Source organism: Sminthopsis crassicaudata, chromosome 2, assembly GCF_048593235.1.
Source record: "Sminthopsis crassicaudata isolate SCR6 chromosome 2, ASM4859323v1, whole genome shotgun sequence".
NCBI classification, from domain to species: Eukaryota; Metazoa; Chordata; class Mammalia; order Dasyuromorphia; family Dasyuridae; genus Sminthopsis; species Sminthopsis crassicaudata.
This window is the reverse complement of record NC_133618.1, coordinates 314,435,363-314,450,253: the sequence shown is the minus strand read 5'-3', so window position 1 is coordinate 314,450,253 and position 14,891 is coordinate 314,435,363. Positions and strand designations below refer to the sequence as shown.

The 14,891-nt window shown below is 34.8% G+C and overlaps 1 protein-coding gene and 1 long non-coding RNA gene across 5 annotated transcripts in view; one reads left to right on the top strand and one right to left on the bottom strand.

The window, feature by feature from the left end:
• Positions 1-14,891, bottom strand: part of LTBP2 (latent transforming growth factor beta binding protein 2) — a 184,549-nt gene that overhangs the window by 67,255 nt on the left and 102,403 nt on the right. The gene's annotated exons all lie outside the window — the stretch shown is intronic.
• LOC141556233 (uncharacterized) overlaps positions 1-14,891 on the top strand; it is a 37,020-nt gene that overhangs the window by 21,033 nt on the left and 1,096 nt on the right. For 3 of the 4 annotated variants that reach the window (XR_012486475.1, XR_012486477.1, XR_012486476.1), the window contains one exon: positions 8,303-8,430. The exons of the other annotated variant lie outside the window; for it this stretch is intronic. This is a non-coding gene — a long non-coding RNA (uncharacterized LOC141556233). The remainder of the gene's footprint in view (positions 1-8,302; positions 8,431-14,891) is intronic. 4 annotated transcript variants of the gene reach the window in all.

Sequence of the window (14,891 nt, the reverse complement as noted above, 5' to 3'; positions counted from 1 at the left end):
ATGGGATTGCCTGTCATTGGGGGGAGGGAATAGAGGGAGGGGGGATAATTTGGAAAAATGAATGCAAGGGATAATATTATAAAAATATATATATAATAAAAAATATTAATTAAAAAAAATCATCTAGCTCTGCCTTAGGAGAAGATAGCTTCTAATGACCAAATGTTGCTTGGAAAACATAGATTAATAGATTAACAGAGATTTAGAGTTAGAAGATCTAAACAAAAACTGGTTTATAGTTGAGGAGATGGAGTTCCAGAAATATGAAATAATTTACTCAGAATCTCACATCCAGTTAGTGGCAGGGACTGAAAATTCCATCCAGTGATCTCTCCACTATTCCTTGATGTCTATTACTGACAGAATCTTTTCAAGGCAGTGTATACATACATACATATTATTAATATATAACACATTATATAAATATATTACAACTTGTGCAGCATGGCAAATATGAAAAATGTTTAGAAGAATTGCATATGTTTAACCTATATTGCATTGCTTGCTATCTATTGGGGGAGGGGGAGAAAAATTTGGAAGACAAGGTTTTGCAAAGGTGAATGTAGAAAACTATTTTGCATGTATTTTTGAAAAATAAAAAGCTATTAAAAATAATGCTCAAATTAGTTTCTGGAGTGGCAGAATAAACTATAGTTCAGGATGGAACAATTTTCCACCCCAGCTCAATCTTAGAGGTTGGCAGGAAAGGTCTGTCTCAGAAAGGTGGTGGTCGAACTTGAGCCCAGAGCAGTCTCTACAGTATAGGCCACACCAGACTGCCAGTAGCAGACCTTGGAGGCAGCTCATCAGCTGCAGCAATAACTTTGGGAGCTCTCAAAATACCCACAGTAAGGAGAAATCAAAAGAAGAATATAGGGAATCTTTTAATGACATCAAGTGTAGGACTCTATCACATTACCCATATGTAGTTCTGCACCACAGTCCCAGAGTTAAGAGGAGAACTAGTTCATTAGAGGCCATAGGGATGCAAAAACCTTGATCACAATCCTAGGAGGGAGAAAAGTATTTATGGTCATTCATAAACCAGAGCACAGGTTTAGGAGAGCAATGACCACATCTCTCCTTAGATCATAACACCTTCAAAACACTGAAAATTTACAGACCTTCAGAACAAGCTCTTGAAAATAGCAGCACAAAAAAAATGTGGCCCTCCACCCTGGGAACAGAACCCAAGTTTAACATAAAGTTAAAAGTCAAGAAATAAGCTGGAAGATTAGCCAACAACAACAACAACAACAATTTCTGACCATAGAAAGTTATTATGGTGACAGGGAAGATCAAGACAAACTCAGAAAAAGATAAAATAGCCATATGCAAAGCTTCAAAGAAAAATGTGAATTGGTTACAGGCCCAAAAAGAGTTCTCAGAAGAACTTTAAAAAAGGATTTTAAATATCAGATGTGAGTTAGAGGACAAATTGAGAGGGGAATGAGAGTGGTGCAAAAAAAAAAATGTATGAAAAGAGAGGCAACAACTTGATAAAGGAGGTAACAAAAAATAAAGAAAAAACTAACACCTTAAAATTGGCCAAAAGGTAAAAGAGGCACAAAAATACACTGAAGAAAATAATTTGTTAAAAATTAGAATTGGACAAGTGGAAGCTAATAATAATATATGAAGAAACAATAAAATTAAGTCAAAATAAAAAATAGAAGAAAATGTGAAATATATACATCTGAAAAACATATCTTATCTGAAAAATAGATCAAGGAGAGATAATTTAAGAATTATTGAACTACCTGAAAATCATGATAAAAAAAAGTGCTAGATATCATCTTTCAATAAAATTATCAAGAAAATCTTCCCAGATATCCAAGATTCAGAAGGTAAAATACCTCTTGAAAGAAATCTCAAAATGAAAACTCACAGAAATATAATAGCCAAATTCCAGAGGTCCCAGATCAAGGGATAATATTGCAAGTAGCCAGGGGAAAAACAACAACAACAAAACAACTATTCAAATATTGTGGGACCACAGTCAAGATTTACCAACTTCTATTTTAAAGGATTAGAGGTTCTGAAATATGATATGTGATATCTTAGAGAGCAAAGGAGCTCATATTACAACCAAGAATAACTTGCCCAGAAAAACTGAGTATAATCCATTAGAGGGAAATGGATATTCAATGAAACAGAGGACTTTAAAGCATTCCTGATGAAAAGATCAGAGCTGAATAGAAAATTTGAGGGGGAAGATGAAGGATTGATGGGTAATACTTGAATTTTACTCCATTGGAATTGGCCCAAAGAGACAATGACATACACATTCAGTTGGGTATAGAAATTTATCTTGCCCTACAAGAAAGTAGGAAGGTAAGGGGTTAGGAGAAGATGGGGTAATAGAAGAGAGGGCAAATGGAGGAAGGTGGTATTCAGAAATAAAACAGAATTATGAGGAAGGACAGGATAAAAGGAGAGAAAAAGAAGGATACAAAGGGGAATAATAGGATAGAAGATAATTAGTAATCATAAGTGTGAATGTGAAAGGAATGAATTTACCCATAAAATGGGAGTGAAAGCAGAATAGATTAAAAACCAAAATCTGATAATATGTTGTTTACAAGAAATACATGTGAAACAGAGTGTCATATACAGATTAAAAATAAGCATCTGGAGCAGAATCTATTATGCTTCAGGTGACATTAAAAAAAAGCAGGGGTAGCAATCATATTTTCAAACAAAGCAAATACATCTATTTAGAAGAGATAAGAAAGGAAATTACATTTTGCTAAAAAGAACCATAGACAATGAAGTAATACTAATATGAAACATATGCACCAAGTAGCATAGTATCCAAATTCTTAAAGGAAAAATTAAATAAGTTACAGGAGGAAATAGCAGAACTATATTATTGGGGAACTACAACTTTGCCCTCCCAGAATGAGGTAAATCTAACAATAAAAAATAAGAAAGAAAATAAGAGATGAATAGAATTCTAGAAATGTTAGTTATGGTAGACTTAAAAAAAATAGCTTATTTTCAAAATACATGCAGAGACAGTCCTCTACATTCACCCTGCAAAACTACACACTCCAAATTTTTCTCCCTCTCTTCCCCTCCTTCACTCCCTCAGATAGCAAGAAATCCAATATATGCTAAACATTTGCAACCCCTCCACAACCTCCACATCTATCATGCCACACAAGAAAAATCAGATCAAAGAGGAGAAAAAGAAAGAAAGAAAGAAAAAAAAAAGCAAACAACAAAAAAGATGAAAATACCATGCCATAATACACCCTCAGTCCCCACAGCCCTCCCACTAGCTACAGATGGTTCCCTCCACAGCACATACACCACCACCAGAATTGACCTGAATCACCATATTGTTGAAAAGAGTAAGTCCACTAGAGCTGATCACCACATAATCTTGTTATTGCTCTGTACAATGTTCTCTTAGTTCTACTCACTTTACTTAACATCAGTTAATGTAAGTCTCTGTTATGGTAGACTTCTGACAAAATTGAATGGGAATAGAAAGAAATATACTTTTTCAGTGGTAGTGGTAGGTAAAGTGACTTTATATGACAGCAGGGCATATAAAAAACTCACAACTAAATGTAAAAAAAAATAGTAAATGAATTCTTTCTAGAGCATAATATATTTATTTATTTTTTTTATTCATTTTTCCAAATTATCCCCTCCCTCCCTCCACTCCCTCCCCCTGATGGCAGGTAATCCCATACATTTTACATGTGTTACAATATAACCTAGATACAATATATGTGTGTAAATACCTTTTTCTTGTTGCACATTAATTATTAGCTTCCGAAGGTATAAGTAACCTGGGTAGATAGACAGTAGTGCTAACAATTTACATTCCCCTCCCAGTGTTTCTTCTCTGGGTGTAGTTATTTCTGTCCATCATTGATCAACTGGAAGTGAGTTGGATCTTCTTTATGTTGAAGATTTCCACTTCCATCAGAATACATCCTCATACAGTATTGTTGTTGAAGTGTATAGTGATCTTCTGGTTCTGCTCATTTCACTCAGCAACAGTTGATTTAAGTCTCTCCAAGCCTCTCTGTATTCCTCCTGCTGGTCATTTCTTTTTTTTTTTTTTTTTTTTTTTTTTTTTTAGAAGTGTTTTGTTTATTTTTTTATTTTTTTATGAATAGATTGACTGAATGAACAATGCATGTGTAGGTGTAAGTTATATGCTCTTTTTTTTTTATTATATATATATATATATTTTTTTTTTATAATATTATCCCTTGTATTCATTTTTCCAAATTACCCCCCCTCCCTCTATTCCCTCCCCCCGACGACAGGCAATACCATACATTTTACATGTGTTACAATATAGTCTAGGTACAATACATGTGTGTGAATATCATTTTCTTGTTGCACAATAAACATTAGAATCCGAAGGTACATGCAACCTGGGCAGACAGATATTAGTGCTAACAATTTTCATTCCCCTCCCAGTGTTTCTTCTCTGGGTGCAGCTACCCCTGTCCATCATTGATCAACTGGAAGTGAGTTGGATCTTCTTTATGTTGAAGATTTCCACTTCCATCAGAATACATCTTCATACAACATTGAAGTGTACAGCATCTTCTGGTTCTGCTCATTTCACTCAGCATCAGTTGATTTAAGTCTCTCCAGGCCTCTCTATATTCCTCCTGCTGGTCATTTCTTACCGCTGCTGGTCATTTCTTACTGAGCAATAATATTCCATAACCTTCATATACCACAATTTACCCAACCATTCTCCAATTGATGGACATCCATTCAACTTCCAGTTTCTAGCTACAACAAAAAGAGCTGCCACAAACATTTTGGCACATACAGGTCCCTTTCCACTCTTTAGTATTTCTTTGGGATATAATCCCAATAACAGCAATGCTGGGTCAAAGGGTATGCACAGTTTGACAACTTTTTGGGCATAGTTCCAAATTGCTCTCCAGAATGGCTGGATAGAGCATAATATAATAAAAATTATATTCAATAAAAAGGCCATGGTAACATAGGTTAAAAATTAATTGGAAACCAAATAATTTAATTTTAAAGAAAGACTGGGTCATAGAGCAAATCATCAAAACAATCAATAATTTCATTAAAGAGGATGCCAAAAATGAGACAATATACCAAAATTTATGTGATGCAATCAAAGCATTACTTAGGGGAAGTTTATATTCCTAAACACTTATATCAATAAAACAGAAAAAGAACAGATCGATGAATTGGGCATGCAACTGAAAAAAAAATAGAAAAAAATTAAAAATCTCCAATTAAACACCAAATTGGAAATCCTAAAAAATCAAAGCAGAGATTAATAAAATTTAAATAAACTATTGAACTCAATAAAACTAAGAGTTTTATGAAAAAATAAAATAGATAAATCATTGGTTAATTTGAAAAAAAAAGAAAGAGGAAAACCAAATTACCAGTATTAAAAATGAAAAGAATGAATTCACCACCAATGAAAATAAAATTAAAGCAAGTATTAGAAACTATTTTGCCCAATTACACGCCAATAAATCTGAGTCTGAGTGAAGTGGATAAATAGTTTCAAAAATATAAACTGCCCAGACTAACACTTGAGGAAATAGAATACTTAAATAATCTCATCTTAAAAAAAAAAAAAAAAGGAAATTAAACAGGCCACAAAAGCTCTCTAAGGAAAAAAAAAAATATCTCCAGGATCAGATAGATTCATAATAAATTCTACCAGACATTTAAAGAACAATTAATTCCAACGCTATATAAACTATTTGAAAAAAAATAGGCAAAGAAGTCCTACCAAATTCCTTTTATGACATAAAGATGGTGCTGATTCCTAACTAGGAAGAGCAAAAACAGAGAAAGAAAACCATAGACCAATTCCCTAGTGAATAATGATGCATTTAAAATGCTAGCATTTTATATTTACATTATAGCAATATATCACAAAGCTCATATGGTTTGATCAGGTGGCATTTAAAGCAAGAATGCAGAGTTGTTTCAGTTATGAAAACAATTAGCCTAATTGACCATATCATTAACAATAACAAAAATCATATGATTATCTCAATAGACGCAAAAAAATATTTTGACAAAATACAACACACTCTTAAGACACTGAAAAACATAGAAATAAATATAGCTTTCCTTAAAATGACAAGTAGTATCTATCTAAGACTATCAGCAAGCACTATCTATATATACCTGGGATAAGCTAAAAAACCTTCCCAGTAATTTCAGGGATGAAGCAAGAATGCCCATTATTACCAACATTATTCAATATTGTGCTAAAAATGCTAACTATAGTAATTGGAGAAGAAAAAAGAAATGAAAGAAACTAGAATAGGTAATGAAGAAATAAACTATCATGCTTTATAGTTAGAAAATCCTAGAGAATCAGTTAGTTGAAACTTTAGCAAAGTTGCAGGATATAAAATAAACCTACATAAATCATCAGTGTTTCTAAATACTATCAACAAAACATAGCAGGAAGAAAAAGAGAAATTCCATTTAAAACAAGTGTAAACAATATAAAGTAGTTGAGAGTCTACCTGTCAAGACAAATCTAAAACAATATGAACAAAATTACAAAAAAATTTTCATAAAGTCAGATCTGAATAATTGAGAAAATATTAATTGCTTATGGGTAGGCAGAGCCAATGTAATAAAAATGACAATTCTACTTAATTTATTTATTTAGTGCTTTACCACCAAACAACCAAAAAATTATTTAATGTTGGAGGGTTTGTAGGAGGATAAGAATATGAGTGCATTGTTGGTGGAGCTGTGAATCAATATAATTATTTTGAGAAGCAATTTGGAGTTATGCATATAAAATGATTTAAATGTTTATACCAAAAGAATTCAGAGATTCCATTATTACTCATGTCATAGGAAGACTACTGATAAGAAGAAACTTCTTGTATACACAAAATAATTATGGCAGCACTTTTTGTGATAAAGAATTGGAAACAAAGTAAATGCCTCTCAATCAGGGAATGGCTAAACAAATTCTGATACATGGATGTAATGGAATATTATTGTGCTAGCTTCAGAGACAGTTAGATGGTGCTGGATCTACAGTCAAGAAGCCCTGAGTTCAAATTCAGCCTCAGACACTTAATAGCTGTGTGACGCTAAGCAAGTCACCTTACCTGTCTCAGGTTCACTTTCCTCAACTGTAAAATGGGGATAATAACACCATCTACCTCCTGGAGTTCTTATGAAGACCAAATGAGTTAATATTTGTAAAGTGTTTAGCATAGTGCTTGGAAGATAGTAGATACTTAAACAAGTGCTTGTTACCTTCCTCCTTATCCATAGGAAGTATTATGCAATTGAGATAAGCAGAAACAAAAAGACACATTGAATACAAGAGTATAAATGAAAAGAACAACCACATATACACAATCAAAAGTGATTGTTGCAAAAGTACAAACAAGCATAGGTCAAATGAAAAAAAAAAAAAATAGAAGACATTCTTACCCCATCTCTTCACTAAGGTGCAACAAATGTTGCACATATTTTCAATCTTCATCAGTTATGCTGGGGTTTTTTCCCTTTTGGGGGAAGGGGTTTATATAGAGGGAGGGATACTGGGGATAACTGATACATCAACAAAAACTTTACTTTTTAAAAGAAGCAGTTATTGGAAATCAGGGTTGATTTCTCTGAACCATAGCTTGAGGTAACAGAATGACAAGCTCTTAATTACAGGTTGAATGAATTTCCTGAGGACTTGGAAAAATACTTTTGGCTATAGACTTGCAAATCTGATCAAGAGGGCTAAAAAGAGAGGTGGGGAGGGAATGATGCTATAAATCCAGATATTATAATGGAAAAAGAACAACAATAACTCATAGTTATGTGAATACTTCGTAATTTACAAAATACTTGCCCAACAATAACCCTGTGAGATTGAACAAGTATTATCCTCCCCCTGTTACAAGTGAGGAAATGAAGTCCAACTCGTCCACAATCACATAACTAGAAAAGTTCCAGAGCCAGAATGCATTAGCCAGGTCTCTTTGAGTCCAAGTGCAGTCCTCTTTCCAACATACTCTGCTGCTCCCTCCCAACAGCAGTAGATGCCCAGTAATTCAGAGAAAATAAGTGAATAAAATTGGGAACAAGACTAATGGCTCAGAGGCCTAAATATTAATGAGAATATATTATATTAACATGCCCAATAACATACTAATATGTATTCACCACTACATTAACATGTATATGATAATATATTAACATGTATTATGAATAAGCATGTGACCATGTACTAATATGCGTGAGAACAATTGGTCTTGAGATTTTAATAGAAGGAAATAATGCTATATGCTAGAAGAGACTTGATGGGCTGGCCCGAATATTTGTCACATGGCAAAGGAAGAATGGATCTCTAATTGGATGAACCAGAAGAACTCAGTTCTGGGGCTGTTATCTAGAAACGCCCTTGCTTTATTTTCTAGGGTAAGTCATTTAATCTTCAATTTCTTATCTGTGCAAAGAAGGGATTGGATCAATCAATGGTGATACAACAATTATAGAACCAAAATAGCTGGTGCTTCTTAACATTAGCATCTAGGCTGCACAGTGGATAAAGTCAGAAACACTCATCTTCTTGAGTTCACATATGGCTATGTGTGATCCTGGACAGGTCACTTAACCCCATTAGTCTCAGGTTTTTCAAATGTAAAATGAGGGAGCAGCTAGTGGTATAGATGGTATATAGCCCTGAAGTCAGGAGGACTGAGTTCAAAAATAGTCTCAGACACTTAACACTTTCTAGCTGTGTGACCCTGGACAAAGTCTTTTAACTCCAATTGCCTCAGGGGAAAAAAAAAAAAGCAAAATGAGGTAGGGAAGGAAATGGCAAACCCCTCTAGTAGTTTTGCCAAGAAAATGCTGCATGGGGGTACCAAGAGTTGAATACAACTAGAACAACTAAATACAATAACTTTAGAAACCATTAGAGTAAGGAAGAGAACATGTACATGAATAATCCATGTACCAGCCTGAGGCCACCCATTAATGATTATACCTAAATGGGTAATTGTACTACACTTATATATTCCTTTACATTCGTGACAACAGCAGAATGGGCAGATGGCAGCCTACTCATTCCTTTTTATCTTGTGCAACTCATGACCATGATCTTCCATACATCTTCCAATGAAGCTCTCTCCAGAACATTGGAGTGTTTTCTACTGAATTTTCTATTTCCTGGAGACCAGAGCAACAGTTGGAGCAGATCTGCTCCTGACATAACTGACATTTTTTCTCTTCAGAATGGTTCCTTTTTTTGTGGCATCTGACTTTGCCTGAGCTCCCACTCTCTCACCACCACTTGACTTCTTATAGCTTCTCTACAGTTTGTTACAAATGGCTTCTTAAATTTTTTTCTTCTATCTGCACACTTCTTTATCTTCTCATCTGGAGGTGAGTTTCTCTTAAAGTCCCTTCTCCTGAACTCACTGACCTAACTTTGATAGATCATTCTGAAGCATGGCTTTTCATTTTTTTGTTATATTGCTTCTTTTCTGACTCTCCCAAGAAAATAACAACACCTTATCATGGGAGCATCTGGTGACATGTCTCTTACAGCTAACTCACTGCCTTCTTTATTCTCCTTTTTCTGATATAAAATCCTGGATTTATAAAACCTACTCCATTATATTCATAAACCAATGTGGAAACCCACAACACTGAGTAAGGCAATATGTACTGCACTTGGGTTAGGATAAAAGGAGATAGAGACAGATGTGAACTCAATATGTGATTACACCATTCATCACTAGGACAGATGTAGAAAATTGATTATGAGTTTCTAACACATCCCAAAACTAGCAAAGATAAGTCTCCAAGGAGACAATTTGTAAAGGAAATGTATAAAAGATGGAAGCAAGAACACATGTCAAAGTAAGATATAAAAGAATGATATAGACCTTATCAGGAAGAATAAAATCCAGATGAATCTTCTCTTTGAAAAATAAGCACACCAAAAAAAGGGGTTGGAAGCTGTAGTTCAGTTAAAAACAAACAAACACACACCAGGCCCACTACTTGGGGCAGATAATGTTATATTGCCTTATGGAAGAAACAAAGTCATGCTTTTTTTTTTTTTTAATTGAGGAGATTGGGGTTAAGTAACTTGTCTAGGATCACTCAGATAGTAAATATTTGAGATGGATTTGAATGCAGGTCCTCCTGACTCTATCTACTGTATTCTATCCATTGGACCACCTAGTTGCCCATGCTAATTTTATTTCCATTTTCTTAAAGAAGAATGATCTTCTTCTTCTAAGCTTTTTAAACAATCCATAAATTGGCTCCTTTCTTGCATAAGACATTCTATCTCCAGACTTCATGCCCAGAATTCTCTATCTTCTCATCTTTTCCTCATGACCTCCCTGGCTTCCTTCAAGTCTCAGTTAAAAATCCTACTTTCTGCATGAAACCTTTGGTCCCCTTCAATGCCAATGACTTCCTTCTGAGATTATCTCTGATTTATCCAGTCTTTATCTTATTTGTAAAGTCAAGCATACTTTAAAAAAAAAAAACTTATTTTTCTTGGTTTCTTTGTGTGTATTTTCTTTTACAACAAGGCTAATATGGAAATATGTTATGCATGACTTCACATGTGTAATCAATATTGTATTGCTTGCCTTCTGAGGGGGGGGGAGGAAAAGAATTTGGAATTCAAATTTTTAAAAACTGGATGTTAAATTTCCCTCCATATAATTGAGAAATATTTAACAATAAATAAAAATATGTTAAGAAGAGAGCTTGACATCAATCCCAAGTAAAATCTTAGAACAAATAACTAAAACAGTTATGCATAAGTATTTGAAGAGGAAATTAGTGATCATTAACCATCAGCATGGGTTCATAATTCATGCCAAATCAACTTGAAGTACTTTTTTGTTGTTTTGACAGAGCAAATGATCTGCTACCTCTGGGTTACATAACTCTTTGCTGGCTTTTGTTTTATTTTTGAGTGTTTTATTGATTCTCTTTTAAAAAGCTCACTATAATTTCCTAATGATTCCCACCCCCAATGATTTTTTCCTTTGTAATAGGTAAGTATAGTCGAGTGCAAAAATCAACATATTGACCATGTCAACAAAAGTATGCATTATTATTGTTTATTGTCCACTACTTCTCTGCCAAGAAATGGGTAACATGCTTCACTGTCCATTCCCTAAAATCACAATTGGTCATTGCATTGATTAGAATTGTGACATTTTTCACTGATGCTTTCTTTTATATTATTATGTTCATTTTATGGATTGTTTTTCTAGTTCTTTTTACTTTGTTGTTGTTATTCAGTCACTTCACTTGTATCTAATTTTTCATAATCCCATTTGGGAATTTCTTGGCAAAACTACTGGAGTAGTTTGCTATTTCTTTCTCCAGCTCATTTTATAGCTCAGGGGAAACTGAGGCAATCAGGACTAAGTGATTTACCCAAGATTACACAGCTGTTAAGTGTTTGAGACCATATCTGAACTCATGAAGATGAGTTCTCATGAAAATACTGCCTTCTTTCTTCCTTTCCTCCCTCCTTTTTTCCTTCCCTCCCTCCCTCTCTCCTTCCCCTTCCCTTTCCTTCCTCTTTTCCTTCCTTCCTTCCTTCCTTCCTTCCTTCCTTCCTTCCTTCCTTCCTTCCTTCCTTCCTTCCTTCCTTCCTTCCTTCCTTCCTTCCTTCCTTCCTTCCTTCCTTCCTTCCTTCCTTCCCCTTCTCCCTCTTCCTTTTCCTCTTCCCTTCCTTCCTTCCTCTTCTCCTCTCCTTCCTTCCTTTCTTCTTTCCTTCCTTCCTTTCTTCCCTTTCTCCCCTTCCTTCTTTCTTTCCTCCCTCAATCCCTTCCTTCTGTCCTCTCTTTTCTTCTGTCCATCTTTCCTTTCTTTCTTTCTTCCTTTCTTCCTTCCTTCTTTTCCCCTCTGTTCCTCTCTGTGTATTCCTCTCTTCCCTCCTCTCCTTCCCTCCCTTCCCTTTCCTACCCTTCGTCTTCCTACACTTCCTCTCCTTTCCTTTCCTCTCCTCTCTTTTCTTCTCCTCTTTTCTCCTTTCCTTCTTTCTTTCATTCACCACTCTCTCATCTGTGATTTCATTGTTATAGGGAATAAATGGATCAAGGCATTCTCATTGCCTATACAGCTAAGTATCTCCCCTATACTTATAGCTTTAGAGAGCTGCCTGGGGCATTTAGAGGTTAAGTAATTTGCCAAGCTAACGTAGCCATATTAAGCCACAGGACTTAAACCCATGTGTTCATAATGCCAAAACCAGTTTTTCTATCCACTCTGACTCATTGTCTTTCCAACACTTGTTAAGGTAAAATGATATTTCATTATACTTCTATACCACAACTTGTTCAGCCACTTCCCAATAAATTGGTGTCCATTTTCATTCTCTTTACTCAAAGTGTGTGTGTAGGACCTTTCCCTTCTATCTTTCCCTAAGCTTTTGATCTTCTTGGGATATGTCTAGTTGTGGTTTCAGTGAGTCAAAAATATGTAGTCATGGATATGTTAGTATCATTTCAAAGTGTTCTCTAGAATGGTTGGACCAATTCATAGTACATTAGTGTTTATATCTTCCCATGACCCATCTCAAGTTTTGATGAATGGAATCAAAGAATCACAGAATTTCAGAGTCAAAAGGAACTCAGACACCATCTGATCCAGCCCACAGCTAAACAAGAATTCCTTCTACAAATTTTCTGGCAACTGGTAATCTGGCTTTTGCTGCTCTTTCCGCGAAGGGAACTCCTTTGCATCCAAAGTAGCCTATTGCACTTTTGGATAGTTCTAATTGTTAGGAAGATTTTCTTCATATCAATATTAAAGTCAATTAATTAGATAATTAATTTTAATTATTATAATTTTCTTTATATTCACCCCAAACTTGTCTCTTTAAAACTATCTATTGTTCCTAGTTCTACCCTCTGGAACCTGCTCAGATTCTGCTCTTTCTTCTACATTACAGCCCTTTATGTATATCCTAAGTCTTCTGTTCCCCAGGTTAAATGTTATCAGTTCCTTTAACTAATCCTCACATAACAGGACAACATTCATTATTCATTAAGTCTTTCAGTCACGTTAGATTTTTTTTTTTTGGCAAAGAAAATGGAGTGGTTTACCATTTCCTTCTCCAGTTCCTTTCACAGATGAGGATACTGAGGCAAACAGGGTTAAGTGACTTGCCCAGGGTCACATAGCTAGATTTTAACACAAATCTTATTGACTTCAGGCCCAGCAAAATGACTAACCCAAGTTAACAATAACAGTATGGCTTTGAGGCCAGGTTTGAATTCAGGAAGATGAGTCTTCCTGACTTCTAGCACTCTATTCACCAAGCAATCTAGTTGCCCCATGGTGTATTCAAAACCAGTTGAATGACTAGACCTAAAAAATAGTCATTAATGATTTAATGTCTACATACAGAGCTTTAGCAGAGGGTGGAGATTTATGCTTGCTCCTCTGCACTGATTGCCTTCCTCTAGTTTTCTTATGGCTTATGATTTTCCTATTTAAAAGATGATTCCCAGAAATGGGGGAAAAAAAAAAAACAGTAGATCTGATGAGGGAAGAGTACACATGGATTCTCATTTCCCTGTCCTAGACACTATGGCTCTCTTAATACAATCTAAGATCACATAAACTTTTTGGTTGTCATATGGCTCCTATTGATCCATATTGAAATTGTGATCCACCAACACTCTTAGATGTTTTTAATCAGATTAACTATTATCTTATTAAAGGAACTAGGTAGCCCAGTATATAGAGCACCAGTCCTGGAGTTAGGAAACTATGACTACTTCATGAATTTAAATCTGACCTTGGATATTTACTAGCTGTGTGAAGCTGGCTAAGTCACTTTACCTTGTTTGCCTCAGTTTCCTTACCTATAAAATGAACTGGAGAAGGCAATGGCAAACCACTCTAAATTCTTTGCCAATAAAAGCCCAAATGGGATTATGAAGACTTAGACAAAACTGAAAAAATGACTAAACAACAATGACAATATTATTTAGTTGTGCTTCCCCCAGTTTGTACCTTTTTTTTGGGGGGGTAATCTATGTATAATATTTTGCTTTTTTAAAAAATTAAATTTCATTTTCAAATATTTAGCTCAATATTTTAGTTTATCAAGATATTTTTCAGTACTGTCATCCAACATGTAAATGATTCTCCTAATTTTTTAATCATCTGATAAGCATGCCAACCAAGCCTTTTATCCAAGTCATTGACAAAAATATTAGAGTACAGGGCCAATTATAAATCTCTAGAGCCCTCCACTGAGATCTATTTCCATGTTGACATTCAATTATTATTGACTACTCTTTGGGACCAGCCAGTCAATCAGTTTCAGTTTTAAATCCACCTAAATGTATTATGTAGTCCATATTGTCATATTTCTTCCACAAATGTATCATAAAAGTCTTTGTCAGGCTTAAATCTATAGCATTTCAGATCTATCATTATAGTAGTTTCTAAAAAACAAAATGAGGGACAACTGGTGGCACAATGGATAGAGTGTACCAACCTAGAATTGGTTCAAATCAAATAAGTGCCTCAGGTAGTTAATCCCTGGGCAATCCTGAGCAAATCACTTAACCCTATCTATCCCTTTTCTTTATCTGTAAAAAGAGCTGGAGAAGGAAATGGCACACCACTTCAGCATCTCTGCCAAGAAAACCCTCCAATTGGGGTTGTGAAGAGTCAGACAAGATTGCAATGACTGAATAACAACAACAATAAAATAAGCTTGGTTTGACATGACCTATTCTTCATGCCATCATGCTGCATCTTTGTGATCAATACTTCTTTTTTTAGGTGCTTGGTAACCATCTCTTTAATAATACATTTCAAAATTTTGCCAGAATTAAAGTTAAGCTCACTGACCTATCACTAACAGACTTTTAGTT